This window comes from Amblyomma maculatum, chromosome 11, assembly GCF_055883805.1.
Source record: "Amblyomma maculatum isolate TAMU_Amacu chromosome 11, ASM5588380v1, whole genome shotgun sequence".
NCBI lineage: Eukaryota > Metazoa > Arthropoda > Arachnida > Ixodida > Ixodidae > Amblyomma > Amblyomma maculatum.
In genome coordinates this window covers 129,401,438-129,421,869 of record NC_139354.1, presented here as the reverse complement: position 1 = coordinate 129,421,869, position 20,432 = coordinate 129,401,438, and the positions used below count along the sequence as shown (strand labels likewise).

Here is a 20,432-nt window from a genome sequence, read left to right as displayed (position 1 = left end):
AAATCTGGACGCGGCAATACCCAGGCATGATTGCCAGCTCACTGCTCATTGGAAGACAGCGATTCGCCTTAGCGTCGCTTCGCTTCGTAAAGCTTATTCGGTGACGCGAAAACTATTTTATCAGGCCAATGAAAATGTGTGCAACAGCAGCAATCCAAGGTCTGCAACCTAGCAATTCATTTGTGACCATAGAATGCCGCGAATCGAAAGAACGAACAGCGAATGCGCCCCATGCAAAGCAGGTCCCCCGCGTCTCCGCTGCACGGCCGGGCGCATGTCTCCCTACCAAACTGTTCTTCCCGCCGCGAGGGGCGCGCGCGTCGCTCTGCGAGTTACTCCTGCACGGTGCCTATACCACAGTGCTGCTTGAAGAGAGCGGGGACCCGTGCAGGCCTGGCCAATTACGCCATTCCGGACAGCGGACGCGCCAGGGAAAAGGCGCTACAACGCAGCACATGGCACTACAAGGTCGACTGTGGAGAGGTAAGTTTATCATTTTTGTGAAAGTAAACAGAGCTGTCAATGTTTTCGCGCTATTGCGTATACGCAGTCCGAGGACATAATGAACGCTCAAGATGACCTTCGAAATAACAAGCATGTCTGCCGTTATGTACGCGATCGACATCTCATGTAGTCGGTCATACTGCCATGGAACAAAACAATAACATTAGGGGAGCATTATTGGCTATCTTTTGAGTTTGCATTCTGATTTGCTTTTCATACACTGAGACATTAGAACATACCCTGTGAAATGCTCTCTTAGCCTGCATACTATATATAGGTCTACAATATTTTGAACATATTACTAGATTTAATTTCATTCAATTAGCAATCATTTTATCTGGAAGGGTGCTCATCTCTCATTAACCTTGACTGCACTGTGCTTTAAGTGTTTTGATGGGATATTTTGCCAAGCGAAAATGCATTATTGAGCGGAAGACAGAACTTTCTAAATGTTACTCCAAAGTGTACAGTTTACATTAAGCAGCTAACAATGCACATATCCTGAGGCAGATGCATTCATCAGTGTTTGAATTGTATTGTTGTTTCAGCATGTCTGTGCCAGTTCAGGGCAGCACTTTGCTTGTGCAGGACAATTGGGCAACTGAAGCGGCGCTTCCATTGCCTGCATGGGGAGCTTCGAATGGCACCTCATCGGGGCTCGGCAATTATTGTCGCCTGCTGTGTGCTGCACAACATTGCCAAAGAACACGCATGCAGTAGCGGTGAAGATTAGCTTCTACCAACAGAAGTGCCAGTTCGGCCCAGTGACATAACCGATGATGGCAACACGGTTCGGAATGCACTGGTGCAGCAACACTTTTCCTGCTGTAAGTATCGAAATATTTTGTAATTTCTAAAGTAAATATTTTTATCCCCTGTATTATCAGTCACATCTTGCCCTGAAGTGTACAAATGCTTCTGCTTACTGAGCAAATATTTTGACATACCTGTAACCAAAGAAATACACTGCAAAGCAAGAAAATTTATTTCAGTTGTGTACAGAGACATTGCTAAAATTCAAAAGGTAACATCATCAAAAATATTGTTCACAAAAGCACACCAATACGCTTACTACTTGCTAGCCTTTTCTATAAGCATATGAATATTTCGCCCAAAAGTTCAGTATTCGAACCTTGCTCTGTATGCTTTGAGTAGCGTGTGTTGCCAGGATAGCACAAGTTGGTGAGGAATTTTGGCACATGGAAGCTCGTCATGCGTGCTGTGCAAATCCGTATAGCTGATCACTGCGTGTTAATCCAAAATGTGGTTCCAACGAGAAAACACATACCACTTACAGTTATGTCAGTGAATGAATATTAGACCTATGCATCCATATCACTGTCTATAATATCTATGATGACATTTCTAAGCTAAATGCGAGAGGCAAAATGTTACCAGCAATGTGAATGCGCCGACATGCATGTTTCTTGCCCCAGACTACACTGATTTTCAGTCTATTTATTCATCATATTTAATGATAATCTACAGAATGGACAGAACCTAATGGACAGAAACATGTTTTCTATTTGTGCACACAGGAAAAACTTAGCATGCTAGGGGCAAAAGAAAAGAAAGTAGTGCGAAAGCTGGACACCATATTGTCAAAATTCTGCTTTTTTAGCACTTCACGTTGGTACAGTACTCTGAACTTCAGTAGGAAAGATGATTGTGCCTAGGATTTTGTTGTGAAAGGAGTGTAGACTTCTATATTGGTTGTTTTCTTACTTGCAGCAGCATGAAAGACATTTCTATACACAGATCAGCACATGGTATTTGCTATGACTGCCAATATTTTTTTATCCAATTTGTTCTCTTCCTGTTCCTGTCTCTGTTTCAGCAGTATAGAGACAGCAGTGATTTCATACCACCACATAAGTCCCATGAGGTATGGACAACTGTGATACAATTGCTGTTTCTTCACTGGCCTCGATTTTAGCTTTCAGGCATGCTGGCTTATTGTTCTCGTTAACCAAGACGGCAAGGGAACAATTATTTATATTTTTCACGACTCATGAGCTCTATACAGAATTTTGTCAGCACAGTCATCACTGGTTTAGGTGTGGAATCATGATGCTCAGAAACATCCCACCAGCCAAGGCTGAAAGTGCACACTTGAGCAGCACATAAAAAAAGAAACCGGTTGCATCAGGACTAGGCACATATCCGTGGAGATTTTTTTACAGTATTGTGAAAACTACACATATCACAGTCTAGAAATGTTTTTAAAAACTCCGAGTTTTTAAAAAGCACGAGAATCTATTACTCGATTATTGTCTAAAGTATTCCAGCAATCTCTTGAGCATTGTACAATGCCCACAGGCGGCATATAACGTCATTCAACTGCACATTGCATCTTTCGCCAAGGCGTTTGATAAGGTTTGCCACCGGCTTCTGCTACTAAAACGGCGCACAAAAGGATTTGATACTATGTACTGAAATGGCTTCAATGCTTTCTAACAGAACGTCAACAGTTCGTAGCAGCTAACGGCACTAACTCAAGCTTACACCCCGTCCTTTCTGGTGTTCCGCAAGGTACCGTGCTTGGGCCCTTACTCTTCCTAATAATAATTAATGACCTGTCTGATTCCATTACTTCATCAATTCATCTATTTGCCGATGATTGTGTCCTTTCCCGTGAAATAATAACTGATGATGACGTACGCGCCTTACAAACATATTAACAATATCTCTTCCTGGCGCAGTGTTGGGAAATGACACTAAATGTTTACAAATGTAAATTCTTACGAGTGTCAAGGTCGACTGGCAACTTACCTGCATATCATTTTAACAACGTTGCTCTCGAATCAATAATATCATACAAGTACCTAGGCATTCATATCACATCTAACCTTAGCTGGAAAACTGACGTCGAATTCATTGTCAACAAAGCTAACCACCTGTTAGGCTACTTAAAACTGAAATTTCACCCAGCCCTTGCTAACACTGAGCTTCTCTTCTACAAAACTATTGTTCGTTCGCAACTCGAATACGCATCATCAGCTGGGGAGCCATGTACCAATGATCTTATCAACCAGTTAGAAATGACTCTGAACAACGCAGCTCGTATCATCTTCTCTAACTATCATCGCACTGCCAGCGTATCCACGATGAAATTTATTCTCAACCTGTTAACTATCGCAACTCGTTGAAAGGTCGCATGCATATGCCTCTTTCATAACATATATCATGCTGACCTACACAATAAACTGCTCATTCGGCAGTCTTATATATCATACCGCATAGACCACATTCACAAAGTGGGTATAACTGCTTGCAATAGGAGAAGTTTTCTTGACTCATTCATACCCCGCACTTCAAAAACTGGAATCGAATTCCCAGCCCTATTGCAACCATCACTAATTTTTCATTATTCCAGGCTTCCGTGGGCAATGTCGACCATGCAAATTTTCTCTAGTACTATATAACTTTTGCTTTAATTTTTCTGTGTTCACCTCAGAGTACCATGCATTTAAACATTTCCGCGAAAATACTGTTTGAATATTGTTTAATGATACCTTATAGTACATTTTTTGAGTCCGAAATAATACTTGTGCAATATTACAAAATTCTTAACTATGCTGACACCTTTTTTACTTGTATACTTTTTGATGCTGTGCATTTTTGGTATCTTGTACTCCACCCACTCCCCTCTGTAATGTTCTTACCTGAGGGGAAATAACAATAAATAAATAAGAGCTTTGGTGCAGCACACCCTGAACCGGTTCCGGCAGTGAGAACCACGGCTGAATCGAATGCAGCTGCAGTTATCTGAATGCCACTAATGAAGAGCTCTCGAATGTGAAGCCGCTCGATATGCTTCGGTTGCGACTGTAGGAAAAAGGAAAGAAATGCACGGGCATGAATGCCGACTGGCTGCCCATTCTTCTAAGCAATTTTTAAGTCACATCATCATCATCATCATCAGCCTGGCTATACCCAGTGCAGGGCGAAGGCCTCTCCCAAATTTCTCCAATTAACCCGGTTCTGTGCTAGCTGCATCCACTTGACCCCTGCGAACTCCTTAACCTCATCCGCCCACCTAACTTTCTGCCGCCCCCTGATACGCTTTCCTTCCCTTGGGATCCAGTTTTTTGCCCTAAGCGACCATCGGTTATCATATCTTCGCACTACATGTTCTGCCCATGCCCATTTCTTCTTAATTTCAACTAGAAAGTCACTAACTTGAGTTATTTCTCTGACCCACTCTGCACGCTTCCTATCTCTTAATGTTACCCCTACCATTTTTCGTTCCATAGCCCTCTGAGTTGTCCTCAACTTAAGTAGAACCCTCTTGGTTAGCCTCCACGTTTAAGCCACATAGGTGAGTACAGATAAGACACAACTGTTGTATACCTTCCCCTTGAGCGATACCGGTAAGCTGCTAGACATAATCTGCGAGTGCTTACCAAATGCGCTCCATTACAATCTTGTTCTTCTTGATATTTCCTTTTCATGGTCCCGACCTGTGGTTACTACCTGTCCTAAGTAGACATATTCGCCTACTACTTCCACTGCTTCGCTACCTAACGTAAACTGCTGTTCCTTCCCTAGGCTATTGAACCTTAGTCTTCTGCATATTGATTTTCAAGCCTACCTTTCTACTTTACCTGTCTAGGTCATCAATCATTATTTGCCATTCATCCCCCGAGTTACATAGCAAGGCAACGTCATCACCAATCGAAAATTACTGAGGTATTCTCCATCTACCGTTATTCCTAACTGCTCCCATTCCAAGTCTCTGAATACTTCCTCTAAACAAGCTGTGAATAATACTGGGGAGTTCGTGCCTCCTTGCCTAACACCTTTTTTTATGGGAATTTTCTTACTTTCCTTATACAGAACTATGTTTGCTGTGCAGCTACTATATATATATATATATATATATATATATATACGAACCTTGAGAGTGTTCACCAGCGGGTGGCGCTGGTGAACACTCTCAAGCGAAGAGCTAACTGGGTCTTCAGGCGTGTTCCTGCTCGTCCAGCACAATTGTCCCGGAAAACCGACTCTGCCTATTGTCGCCAGCCTGCTCCGCTGTTCCTGCTACTGAGATGCAGGAGTCTGCGAGTAACTGTTTGTAAGCAATGGATGCACACTGCTCACCCCTTATCTTTTTCCTTTGTTTCATCATTTTTTGCTGGTTTTACCCAGATGAAAATTTCATGCTGGTTTTCTGCTAGTTTCATGCTGGTTCCCGCAGTGCTGGTTTATTATCACATTCCCAGAAGCTGCTGGTTCCAGCAGCTGCTGGGAATGTGCTAATAAACCAGCACTGCTGGAACCAGCATGAAACCAGCAAGAAAATTTCATGCTGGGACCATCAGCTTCTGGGACCAGCAGCCACTGGATTAAAGCGGCCGGTTCCAGCAGGGGATTGCGAGAAGTTAGCCTACTCGTTACTCGTCGATATGGAGAACACCTCTAAGCAGCAAGCTTTTGTCTTCATGAACCCAAACACTTGTTCTTGTGCACTTTTCAGCAAATGAACAGCACAAAAGTATGAAATTGACTGCTAGATTCCTTGTTGCTGCATTTATGCTACAAATGCAGCAACAAGGATTGGCAGTGGGTCCAAACTCTTAGTGCATATTCCATTGTGGTAAAATTATTTTTCTAAAAAATACCTACATAATGCGGGATGGCACCTTTGTGCTATCGACAGCATCCATGTGTATCCTGGACAAACACAGTCATAGTTTTTCGAATTTTAATTGCATGCACAGCTCCGACAAACAGATGTGCCCCCGTCTACCTTGGAAACACATAATTTTTCACATTTATTCTACTTCCGTAGTTTTGATTTCAACAGATCCTGAATTTTTTCAGTAAGCCCTTGTCAAGTTCTTGTCTGTCTCGGCAGTGTCTACCGCCTTCTGGAGGCCCCAGTGCTGGAGTGTTTCTGCACAGGCAGAATCAAACATCAACATTACAAAACTTACAAAAATAATTTACATGAGTTTCTATAATATGCCTTATGGCAGGCTTGCGTACAAAAAGAAACACATTACAAAACACATACCGACAAATGAAGCAACTATGACTGCTATGCTATTTAGCCAGAGCTTGACAGTCAGCAATGAAAATGACACAAAAACTGCAACATTGGACAAAAGCAGAACGAGAGCAAGATGGCTTACATGGTATTAAGGAGCACTGAACAAAAGTGAAGGGGGACGCCTCAGTTCGCAGGCCGAGCCAACCAATGTTTTGACAAGTGGACTTGTCTTCGTCTGGGCGATCATCACAGGCAGGGGTTTAGTTATGCTTTTGCTTCTGAAGAAGAAAAGCTGGAGAGGGAGAAAATGGGTGAGAAGAAAGTAGGTCAAGGAGTGTGGAGGGGGAAAAGTTTCTTCAGTATGTATTTTTCAGCCTGGAACCAGGGATCCTGTGGCCTGCAAAAGAAATGAATACCCCAGTACCAGGAAAAACTACAAAACTCCGTAGATGATTAGTCACCACTTAAGCAGGTTTGGTGCATATGCACTTTCTTACAAAGGGACAGGCTTTGCAATGAACCCTGATAAGGAATATATCTAAGGAATTAAAACTTTCTGCGAGGGGCGGGGGGAGGGAAGAGAAGGACAAAGAAACAGAACAATAACTGTACAGTGAACCACAACTGTAATGCAAAAAAAAGGTTGGAGGGCAAACTCAAGTAGCAAGAGATAAGGAGGAAATGTGTTTGGAGAAACATATGCAGCTTATGCTATTGTGGAGGGTAATAGTGTGTACATGTGCTGTGATTAATGTGTACGATTAACGATATGTGGGATTGTTTTCCCGAATAGGTATGGTGCAGAGGTAATATACTTAAGGTATTCTAACGTTCCTTTAAAGATATTTATTTCTGCTGGTTTCAATGTTCTAAATTTATGAATTAGATATGCCTCTATATTTTTGTCCCTTGCAGATTTAAAGCGTGACTGGAGAATATATAATTTAATCTCTTCAAACTTATGGTCTTTCTGATTTAAATGCTCCCAAAAGAAGTGTCACAGCATATATACACAGTATTCCCCTCCCCAACAGCATAGGCTGCACATGTTTCTCCAAGCACATTTCCTCCTTATCTATTGCTACTTGAGATAGCCCTCCAACCTTTTTTTTTCATGTCAGTTGTGGCTCACTGTGTGGTTATTCTGTTGCTTTGTCCTTCTCTTCCACCCCCCCCCCCCTCTTTGCAGAAAGTTTTAAGAATTGTTGCCTTTAGATATCTTCTTTATCAAGGCCTTTTGCAAAGCCTGTCCCTTTGTAAGAAACTGTTTCTGCATAAAATCTGCTTCAATTACCACTAATCACCTACGGGTTATTGTAGTTTTTCCATGTACTGGGTATTTATCTTTTTTGCAGACCACAGGATCCCTGGTTCCAGGCTGAGAAATACATATTGAAGAAACGTTTTTTTTACTTCATGATCTACTTTCTTCTCACCCATACTCCCCCTCATACTCCTTCAACTGCTTTCTTCTCACCCACTTTCCCTTCCCCAGCTTTTCTTCTTCGGAAGCAAAAGCCTATTTGAACCCCTGCCAGTGATGACCGCTGATGAAGACAGGTGTCCACTTGTCTTCATCTGGGCAAAGCGATCATCGTTGGCTCCACCTGCGAACTGAGGCGCCCTTGTTCAGTGCTCCTTCATAACATTGGACAAAAATACACATGGCTTGTCAGCTTTACGAAAGCTACCAAACCATGCAAGTTATCTTGGCGCCATCTATTGCAATGCAATATCATATGCACCAGAACATTGAATAAATACAGCAGCCTGCAATGCATGCCACTTAAAATACCTGAATGAAGCGGCTTTTAAAGGAGAGGTATATGCTTGGTAATTTCAATGCAATGTGCCAGTTTGGCACCATGCTATGCCAAAAGTATGACTGCTTTTACTGCATGTTTGTTCATAATGCCCGGCAGTGAAAATATAGGTTATGGCATGCAATAGAGCAAGCAACAGTTGCCTGACAACAGCGTACCTCGCACAACAATAAGCTTATGAGGTGTCAGGGCAGTTTTGGCTTCTCCCCGTTCGGAGCAAGCTGTCCCTCTGACGCTCCTTGTCATGGGGATGTCGTTCCCCCATATCGCTTGTTCTGTGTCCTTTATAACTAAAGTTCCTTTCTTATTTCTGAATATTTTTTCAGCTGATGTTCCACTGATAATAACACCTTTTGCTAAATGGAACTGTGAAACAAGCAAAATAAAAGGCCAATTTTAGTCGCACCCTGCATAAGGTCAGGCTAAGGAAATAAACAGCATCCCGCTGAATAAAAGTATGCTGTGATAGTAGCTGACTTCAATAGAAATCCATGGCCATGAACGTAAGAACATGAAAAAATATGTACTGTTAGCAACAATGAGAGAAAAAAAAAACATGAAAAATACTGCACGCTTCTTCTTGTAAACGTATCATCATATGAATAGTGTGTGCTCCGCGCATAAAAAGGAAGAATGAGCTCTGGTCACACTGATGTTATGCTTGGCTTGAATTGAAGCAATGGATTTGAGCATGCTAGGAAGAAGGAGTCCTTGCTTTTGTAAAATAAATATGGTAAACATATTCCACACAACACGCTTCTACTGTTAGCTGCATTATTTAAAATCCATTCAGTATGTATGCAGCAAGAGAAAGAAAATGAACATGATAAGTAGCTGACTTATTTACACAGTATATTACTCACAGATCAATATTCTATGTAAATAAATTCTCCGCATGGAGCTAAAAAGAGAAAAATAAGGATCTTTGTAATGGCACACACAAAACGTAGTGTATAATATTTGAGATCATATCTGAGCCTACTGATTACCTGAAGGTATGAGGCAGTGCAGCTCTTGAGCCTCCTCTGCTTCTGCAGCCGCAGAAAAGCATGGTGCTGCATAGCATTTAAGAATAATAAAAAGCACGATCTGTCACATTTCTTTAACTGCAGACAGAATTTGTGCAATAAAAAAAGAACTGTCACTCACCGGGAATACGTTTGCTGTAGGTCGTGCTTTCCGTCTCCAATGGTTCTAAAGTTACAACGATGTATTTATGTAACTGCAGCTCATTTTGAAATGCAGGAAATTACATAAAGAGCCAAAGTACTTACGCCCAGCCCGGTCTTCAGTAGAAACTGCAAAATCCTCAGTAGCAACTGCGACAAAATAACAGTTCACATTATAAAACATGTTTCACGCACATCAGTTTGCTGCTTAATACCCCAATCCTGCTCGATTTGTCTCTACTCACTGCAGCCATCTTATAAAGTGGCACAAGCATGCAGTGGGAGTTCAAATATACTGTAGCAATGGTTGCTTCTAAAACTGTCAAGTGCTGACTTAACAGTCTGCTAGCTTTAACTTTCAATAAAAAATATCACTCTGAAGTGTTGCCATGAGCCAGAGCTAGGAAACAGCTTTCCTGAAATCAGTTGTACGACTTTAGCACTCAATTTAAGAAAGCTGACATTTAACTAGGATTGCATTTATATCTTGCACAACCTATTGATAGATGCTGCCATCTTGATGCAATTCGACTTCTAATGCGTTTTTGCAAAATGAATAAAATGTTCAGCGCTCTGTGCCCTGATGCAGCAAGTGCACCAGTTAAAGACAAAGCCTTCATGACATTATGTTTCAACGTACTTTGGGTAGACATTGTGGTTTGATAAAAAGGAAAAACTGATTTAACAAAGCAGGAGAGAAAGAATCTACATCATGGCACCTGTGATTGTCATTGTGCAACTATGCATAGCTTTCAGTATCAGGTAATAACGGGAAATAAACCTGTCGTCATATGCTCACTGGAATGTTTCTTGTCTTGTTGCTGCTCGCCTGTATACAAAAAGAAAAAAATGGGCAAATTTACAAAAAGCCCACAAGCTGTCATGTTCAAGCCATTTCACATGTGGGTCATAAAAGATATAAGTGCAGAGGAAAAAGCGTTATTACACTGAAAAAGCTTGGACTCAAGGCATCTTTGCAAGCTCGCCATTTGCTGTCTTAAGAACTTGTTTTCATCCTGCAGCTCCTTTGCACCAGACTTGCACAATTCCCTTTCTCTTTGAAGCTCACTTTGTTGCCGCTCCTTGGCGCGCCCTTTCCAGGCTTGCATCTTTCTTTTAATTCCATGAACTTCACTTTTTGCAACCAGATCATCACTGTCCGATGATGTAGTGACTGGATACCTTGCCCTTTTTATTGGCTGAAAATACATTATGTAACGTTTAGGGTAACGCAATTTGCTGTCGCTACCTTTCTTAAAAACCTTTCTTCAATGTGCTGAAACAAAAAAGCAACAAGCACCCTTACCTGTGATCCAGATTTTTGCACAGACTAGGGCTATTTTGTGTGCTTCTTTAATATTTTCTTTTTAAATCTCCTCGTATGTTGCCCTGTTTGAGTTTTCTTTATCATTCTTTTTCTCTGAAAGGTTAAGAAAACACATAAAACAATTTAAACAGGGCAGTGCCGAAAATTGCCTATTGCATGCAATAAAGCTAGTTGTCCCAACCTTTTTTTCAGCCCTTTTCTTTTTTGCTTGCGACTTCTCGTTGTCATCTGAGCTTTCTTCAGATACTTGTATTTTCGGGATTGCCACCCTCTTTGCACGCATTTTGTCGTGGGCGTCGCTTTCGCTTTCTGTAAGAAATGGGACCAATATACATGCATAAAGCAATAAGAGAACTTAACCATACCTGTCAGCATCAAAACTTGAGTGTTGTACAGTCCACTGTTTTTGTCGTCAACTGGATCCCGCCAGTAAGCTCAGTATACAGCACGGTTGCCGAAGTCACTGCCGTTTTTCAGCAAGAAATCCTCAATGTCGCTCACAGAAATCACGTGTAGGTGATTATCGCCGTCACTGAGGAACCGCACGACAGCGAACATCGTGAATGAAGAGGCGAGATTAAAAAACACAAACTTCGCACAGCTTCACTATGACCAAACACACTGCACTTGCTTTTCCTCCATTTTTTTTTCCTCCGATGATGTCCGCGATACCGATGACGATGAGACCGTACCCTTTTGAACGGGTCTAGCGTCGCGCCTGACTTCAGAAGAAAATAAACATAAGTAAACAATAATTCTTGTACAGAAATATTTAGTACCAATCAGTTATTTAGACTGAGTGCAAGGAGTAAGTAATCAAGTAATTATTTTTAAATTGGGCAGCTCTGGGGTAGCTAGAAATCCAACTTCATCCAGACCAATCGAAGACCTAAAAGGTATTATGATGTGCGGAAGCGGGCTGACCGAAGTTTTAGTTAGTTGAGCGATAATACTGCAGTGAGATCTTTGCAGTCAGTTCATGGTGTGCAGGGAGCCGCACTGGATGAAGTATGGGCCATAGGAAGGAATACCTCAACCCAGGAAACGCCTCCTTCATCCCATACTCAATGAAAACGTTTCTGCAGAGGTCAGCCCGGCGCGCACAGGAATGCCGTGCTCCGCAGCAGGACAATGAGCCAACTCAAGCCCGCAGTAGTGCCGTTCCCGGATTAGGCCATGCGGCGGCTTCGATTCCAATTGCACAAAGTGACGTGGCGTGGGCGCACCTGCCAGCACAGACACAGGATACCGAGAACAATGGAGGCCCCTTGAATGCTGAATCGGTGGCGGCGTCAACATCAAGTGAGGACCCACAGAATCCCATCGACGCAGAAAACGTGTCACAAGTTGAGCAGGAAGACTGTGCCTTTTCTGCTGATGATTTGCTGGCATTAACAGTCAACTTTGTTTTGGAGTTTGGACTCCGTGGAAGGGAGTTGAATCCCTCCAAAGGCTAATAATGCACGTGCTAGCTAGGCACGACATGCTTGCGACAAAGTATCGCTTCAAAGAGAGTGTCGGCGCTGAAATTAATGCTACAAGCTGCCCGTTTTCACTTTTACTGTGGGAACTGTATGAGGCTTCTTGCCGAGACCACTGGCAATCTTGCTAAGAAGAACGCAGTACAAGAAACGTGTTCCGAGTGCGGGCGTCAATACAGTGGCCAGAAGATGCTCCAGGATGGACACGTTTTTTAACACTGCCCATTGCCAAGTTATTTTGTTCTCTGCTATGCGAAAATGATGTTGCCACTCCACTCTGTGAGAGGCTTAATTTTATACAGCAGAGTTTGTATGTCGACAATGAAAGAATGACCGATGTAACAGATGGCTCCCTTTACAGAGACCTTAGGCAGAAATTAGAGTCCAAATATGACCTCACCCTAACTATTACCACTGATGGAAGTCCAGTCTTCAAGTTGTCGAAATTTTCTGTGTGGCCAGTTCAGTTAACCGAACTACCGACGAACATTCGGCAGAAAAGTGTCCTTGTATCTACTCTGTGGTACGGCCAGAAACATCCAGACATGACTCTGCTATTAGGTGCATTTGTGCAACAAATGGATCATTTGTCCACTGATGGCATCAAATGGATGGCTGGCAACAAAGCTGTGTACTGAAAGGTAGTGTATTTTTTCAGTTTAATTTTTAAATTGCTTACGGAGTAGAGCTTCAGAACATTATTTGTTAATGCTGCATTATGTTAGAGTGCATACAACTGTAATTTGTGGAGCACAATCCTGGGCAGCAATGTGCTCCACAGTCGGTGTGCAATCTGATGTGCTTGAAGCCAAAGACGGCAGAGAATGGCACACACAACTGCTGATAGTTCAGTGCAGTTGTGCATGTGAAGTTTTACCCCCATCCCTCCCATACTTTGATGCAGTGGGATGCCCCCTCCCCCCCCCCTCTATGATAAAATCCTGCCAATATTCATGCTATTTGTGTAGTGTTTGGTACCGCTGCCAAATGTGACAAGTAGTGCTCAATCATTTTGCAGTAGATTAAAGGCAGTGTACATTATTTATAGGATTGCAGCAAACGTATGAAATAAAAGATATATGTTTGTCAAATAGTGTCTGGATGTTGTTAGCATTGGCTGTATATTTGCTAGTTTGTGATATTTAACACTGAAATTATGTGCTTGTTTACGCAGGTGTACTGCTTCAGCTGCTGTGCTGATGCACCTGCACGGGCCGCCATGCAGCACTTGACCCAATTCAACGGGTACTACGGCTGTGGATGGTGTTTGCACCCTGGTTCTTCAGTGGATGGTTAGTGATGATAATAACAGAATTAAGAGTTCAGTCTGCTTTCTTGTAAAATGTATTAAAGCATATTTTCTTTTTTAAGCACCTTTTCTATAAACGCGTTAGTGTTCAGTGTATTTGGCCTTGCCACTTCTCAGCTCAGGGGCACTTCTAGAAGTGTATGTTGTTTGTAGTACCAATATCATGTTTCAAGATGATTGCACATTGTCAGCTTTTAAAAATGCATTCTAGAAGTATATTCTAATGAATGCAGGTGTCAGTAAATGCGTCAATATTTAGAGGCACTGAACTGTATGTAAAATTTGTAAAGTTCTAAATTTATCTTCTTTTCCTCTTTTCTAACTATGCCAAACAGGATCCGTCAAATACCTAGTGAACAGTGTTGTGCCTGACAGGACTGCAGAAGGCACGAAGAGCACGATGATTGAGGCTGCTGAAACTGCACAATCTGTACACGGTGTAAAAGGTGTAACACCCTTAAATAATATTTCATACTTTATAATAATCTGGGGCTTTACCCCAGATTATATGCACTGTGTGCTCCTTGGAGTGTCACGGCAGATAATTAAGAACTGGCTTTCTGATGTAGGGCAGCAGCACTACGTTGGGGCACCACAAACAGTAGCAGCCGTAGGTGAGCATTTGTGTGCTATAAAACCACATAGTTGAGTGCCACGTCTTCCACGCTCAATTTCGCTGAGGAAATATTGGAAAGCCTCTGGGTGGCAACAGCGGCTTTTGTATTTTGCATTGCCATGTTTAGAAGGCATCCTTCTGCAGCAATACCTTAAACACATTGTATTACTTGTGAAGGGTATTGCCCTTCTTCTCCAGGACATAGTGACCATAAATGACATAGCTGAGAGCACAGATTGCTTAGTAAAGTTTATTGTTGACATGCAGTTTCTCTACGGAGAAAAACACATCACCTTCAATGTGCATCAGTAGTTGCACATTCCTTAGAGTGCTGTGCACCAAGGACCACTTTGGGCACATTCTTGCTTTATTTGAGTCAAATATTGGCCAACTTAGCCGCTAGTCACATCAGCAAAACGTGCACCGCTGCAGATTGTGGAGTGCCTCATGATGGCCAGCAATTTCAGGAGTCTGAAAGCCTTAGCTAGCCCCCGTACGCTGACATTCTTGACAAAACCTGGCCTATCAAATAGTAAAGGTGCTTTACTTCTCAGCAGCCCTCGAGCTGTGTCTGACCAGCTGCTTCACCTTGTTCGAGACAAAGTTGGTAACATCATAAGTGGCCCTGTTGTGGAACATGATCGAGTTATCGTGTCTCCAGGTCTTGAACAAGACACACAGCTCAGCCTTACAGACCTATTTGGGAACATGCCTAAAAATAAAGCACAGTGTTTCCTTCAAGGACAAGACAAACAATTTATGGATTGTTGTACTTTCAAACAGATTCTTGTCACGTTGTAATTCAGTACAGAGCACATTTTGAGATCTGAGGATGCTAATTCTCAGCAACTAGTGGAGGTTTTTACTAATTTTGGGCCATGTAACTATATAAAATTCAATGTAAAGAGTTTTTTGCAAGAATTCTTTTGAAAATGCTCTCTGTCGGTTGCTAACAGGATAATGAGCGTACCTGTTTTCTTTCACTTTCTGTTCTATGCCAGAAATGATTTCACCCCAGAAAATTGCTTGCAGTTTGCGTGTTTGACCACCTGCAGTTCATTTTTGGGTCCTCAGCTAGGATAATGTAGGTGTTTAAAATCATACCCTATAAGCCGATTTTAATTATGGCCTAATAGCAACCCGAATACATTGATGTCTAACAATGCAAAGCTAGTGCTACTGTAATAGCTCCTTTTGCTGATGTAAATTTTCATCTCTAGAAAACATTGTATTTTTCTTAGGGTTTAATACTCAATAATGAAATGGATATATGGAACATCATTAGTGTAGGGTTTAATACTCAATAATGAAATGGATATATGGAACATCATTAGTGGAGGGCTCCAAATTAACTTTCATCTATAGAGCTCTTCAACATGCATTCCCTGTGCGTTTTTTCTTTTCACCTCCATGGAACCCAGGTGCACAGGCTGAGCAGTTGAGGCATCTAAAGTGCTACTGCATTGGGAAATGCAGCCCCTTTGCCATTGGATTGGATCCTGGCTGTAACAAATTCAATTCTGTGAAAGAAAAATGTGGGAATAGCTGCATATTTGGGAATTTTGTTAGTGCATTACCACCAGGTGGTACAACTTCAGATCGGTGAAAGAAAAATGTGGGAACAGCTGCATATTTCGGCATTTTAGTTAGTGCATTACCACCAGGTGGTGTAAATTATTCTCAAATTGTATTCTCTCAAATTTTTCTAGTTTTTTGTGGACTTTTTCCTCTTCGTTCATTTCACTTGAGCCACATATATCATGCTATGCCAACAGTGTTTTTAAATGTCAATTTTATTTACATGCAATGATTTTTGTTAAACTCATGCAGTACCATTTGTGTGTAAAGAGCACGACGATAAATGCCTTTCTGTGTGATCTGATATGCTCTATTCATGGAATAGTAGTGTGCTGTTTCACACTCTGGTGCAATATAGTTTCTTGTTCAGTCATTTTCAAATTGAAATGTTGGCTTTTTCAAAATAATTTTCTGAGGTCAAGTTTCTAATGGTTAACATTTGAATCCTCCCAAGTACTCTATATGGCTGACAGCTATATGTTCTGAAGGTTGCTAATAAGCCACTGTTGCCACTGTGCTGAGTTGCTACTTTACAGACAAGTATTTGTTTTGGTGCGTCTTGTTCCTCTTCAGTTCGATTGTTATGACTATGCCTCTCATGCTTTTCATTAAATAGATATAATGAATTGTATATAGTGTATCAAAAAAATTTTAAAAGAAATTACAATGATTTTTTCAGTGTGCGTGAAATTTAGCTATTGTAAATTCATGAACATTTCTGCTATCAGATTTTGAATGCCTCTCAAATGAACAATAAATTCTCTGAATCTGCATTGTGTGTCAAGTTTGCCATTTCCACTTTGAAGATAACTATTTTCTCCAGTGCACTGCATAGGTGTGCACAATAAAAATTCTGATATTTACATTTCCAAACTTGATTGTCATATTCTGCCACAACCCTTCTAGAATGGATCAGTACATACGATTGAAAAGTAGTAGGCCCTTAGCTAGAAAGAGCAGATCCAAAATTAAAGAATGAATTGTTGGACTAGTTAATTCATTGCTTGTTTTATTTACACAAAAATGAGACGTCCACTCGCAAAGTGCAATGATATCTCTCTTGTGCTGTCATGCAGACACTGTCTTTTCCCTAACGAAATTCAGACTAGTTTACAATGCTGTGACCAACAGTTGTAGTTGAAAGCCAGTAGGTTATAAAATGGGACCAGTCCAAACACACTCACTGGGGGCACTGCTGGATCCAGGTCTAGCCAATAAAATCCAGCAGATTAACTACTGGTTCCATCAGCAATTCCCAACGAGAAACCATTACCTGCTGGAACCAGTAGAGAAAACCAGAAAGACCCTGCTGGAACCAGTGTAACCAGCAAGTTGCCAGCTGTGACCAGCAGAAAAACCAGCAAGCATCCTCCTGGCACCAGCAAAGCCAGCAGATTGCCTGCTGGGACCAGTAAGCATCCTTCTGGTACCAGCAGCAAGCCGGCAGGCAGCCTGCTGGGACCAGCAGAAAACCAGTAAGCACCCTGCTGGAACCAACACAACCAGCAGTAAACCAGCAGATTATATGCTGATTCCAGAAGAAACAGCAAGAAACCAGCAGAAACTTTTCACCTAGGTAGGCATGAACTATTGTAGTGCCATGTTCTCAAAACACAAGCAGCTGAAAGTGCTGCGTCTACCACTTAGATACGGCGTCGGCGCTGGAACATGGTGCATTGTATCAACTGCGGTCGCTTGTTGCTATAGTGGCTGCTAATCTCACTTCAGTTCATGTTTTATCATCCTGAAACTTGCAGGATCCTGTCAAATGTTCAGCAGTTCAGCACTCTGTAAGAGACAGTTGTCCCCGCCAAATGGAAAAAGCAAGGTGTCCATGTACTTGCTGTGTGATATCAGTGCAGGATAATGAACCTTTCTGGGCTCAAGTTACTAGAATGCTTCATTTCGGTATCCCTTATAACCTAAACATACGCACACATTGTCGTGTAAGAGACGAGTACAGTAGCCAACACAGTTTTTGGACTCCAATAATTGGGGCTTCCACGATACTTTGCACTTTTTTTAGGAACTGTCACGCACTCCATACAAGTAAGTACATTTTCACAGCCGATATTTCTGTCCCTTGGTGTCCAAAAGCTTGATTTTTCGGACCAAATTTGGCGCCAGCAATACTGTGGAGATCGATTTTTGCCCAAGAATTTTTTTTCTAGGCATGAAATAGAAGCGAGCAGACATCGTCGCAAACAACTCCGGTTTGCGTGCCCGGGAAAGCTTATAGGTGAAGCGAGTCATTCTGACGGACTAGCTTTATTGGCTCTCTGTGTACCGTTGCTGTTGGAGCAGAGAAAAGTGAAGGGAAGTGGGAGGGGGGCGGGGCAATGCATTCAGGTAGCGTCTCGTTCCATTCGTTTTTTTCCCTGTGAGTCCATCTCGCGGTCTGTGCTACTATCGTTAACCATGGAAACGGGAACTGCATGGTTTTGGCTTACGCGACAGGCTTGTGCATTCGTTTGCGGCAAGCATGACCCATGCGTCGTTGTGAAGTGCATGGACACGACAAAAGCATGAGTGGCCAAAATATTCTTACTGGGGGTTGCAATGACTACAGCTTAGCACGAACTGCTTCAGCAAAGCACCACTGTGCATACGGTCACTGCCATGAGGGAGTTGCATGCTTTCAGGTGGCGCGCATGTCTACCGCGTCAGCACCAGTCAGCGCATCTGCAGTGGCAACCGGGCCCGCCGTATAGGATCGCGGGCGTATGCGCATGAGCAGAGCGCGGGAACCGACCACTGTAGTGGATGGTGCTATGCCATAACTCCCTGTTATCTACTATAAACTAAACATGGTGAGAAGCGAAGTTCATGATTTCTTCAAAGCAGATAAGCTTCTGTAGAAAAGGGAATTTTTTTTAAGTTCACAGATTTTTCAGACTGTTCGATTATTCAGACCATTTCCCGGGTCCCACCTAGTCAAAAAATGATCGGCGAGTGTATAACGTGAGCGGCATGCACACATGAGAATATCTTTATGGCTTCTTTACTTTTCAGCTGAGCGTACTCCAGGGACTCAAGGGAACTCTGGTTCCAGCACTTGTGAGTTCAATACCGTGGCAGTCTGGGCGTGTTGGTTATTCATGATGGAAAAATACAGCGCAGAGAAGGACGAGGACAAAATGAAGACACATAGGACACACGAGCGCTGACGCCTGAAAAAGATCGGTGAACGGGGGAATGTGAAAGTTGTCTTTTCTGCCCCCGATAAGCTGCAGAAGTTGTGCAGATTGACAAGGCCCGGTGGTTCAAGAAACCCTAATTGCAAGAAGAACCACCGTACAAAGTTTGCAGAATGTTCGTGTTCAGTGGTCTACAGCATCCCTTTGAAATGTGGGAAAAGCTATGTAGGGCAAAGCGGTAGGTGCTTGAACGACCGCCTCCGGGAACATTCTAACAATGTGTCTGAAAAGCGAGGAGGGTTTTTGGATGTACACTGCAGGAAATGTAAACTAAGCTGTAATGACGAAAATGTAAACCAACACGATCCAGATGAAATGTCCGTGTGTCATCCTGACTACCAACAATGCCATGTTATCGCAAAAAAACCGATGTCAACTGAATCGGGAGATTATAGAAGCTGAAATGATAGATCGGTTGGGTGGTTCTTGCGTAGCCAAGCCTTCTATCGCTCTTACTCGTAAGGAGTTGATATACTTAAGACAAGATATGAATGTATCGCCTACTGCGCATGTATGATGTTGGGGGTTTCATCTGTATAATAAGGCTCTGAGGCTCGAAATAAACTGTTGCAAGTCAGCGCTCGTGTGTCCTATGTGTCTTCATTTTGTCGTTCTCTGCGCTGTATTTTTCCATCCTTCCAGCACTTGTAAAGGTAGGTTTGTGATTCTTGCTCAAGAATACGCTTAAGGAAATGCTCAAGATATTTGAAATGAAGTTAGATGTCATATTTAGAAAGTCTCGATGTTTCCCAGCCCTACACGAGTAGTCACAAATCAGAAGAAGCATGCAGGTTGATGTGCAGGTGAATCCAATAATTTTATTTATTGAGCATATTTAAAGGAACCATCACAAGGTCATCAGACTCATTAAATGACACATGCGCATTGAGTAGGAAGCACTGAAATCCTGTCATGAAAAAGCTAAAAGCAGGTGATGGGGTAACTTGAAAACGAGAAATTTGAGTTTTTTTATCCTAAATAGCCATAGAGCATACTTTTGGGTCAGAAGAATTTTTAATGCAGTATGGTTCAAAAGGTCACTTCATGTGGAGTTTCTCATTTGTTACGGTCCAAGAGGTGGGATTTTGTTGTGCAGTCATGAATGGTTGCCAGACTAGTCAGCTATTGAAACAAATGAAACAAATTATGTTCTAAATATTTTATTGCACCAAACCAGCTTTAATTTCAAGGATTATAATTTGTTAATGTGGAATCAAATTCAATGGTTAGTCTTTCTTCAAATATTTGCCATCACGACCCTTTTGAGATTTGCAGAACATGCGACTTTTCACATTTTGCAACCGAAAATTTAGCTTTTCATGATAATGATCAAACACACATTGATTCCAGCTGTTGCAATGCCATTGGAGCTACGGCCATCTTTTTCGGATTGCCGATGATAATGGTCAGGTAAGCAGTACATTTATTGC

At 42.1% G+C, this 20,432-nt stretch overlaps 2 pseudogenes; one reads left to right on the top strand and one right to left on the bottom strand.

The window, feature by feature from the left end:
• Positions 1 to 6,329: 6,329 nt before the first annotated feature.
• Positions 6,330 to 11,422, bottom strand: LOC146174960 (uncharacterized; annotated as a pseudogene).
• Positions 11,423 to 11,831: 409 nt separating this feature from the next.
• On the top strand, positions 11,832 to 13,599 carry LOC146174959 (uncharacterized; annotated as a pseudogene).
• The last annotated feature ends 6,833 nt before the right edge of the window (positions 13,600 to 20,432 follow it).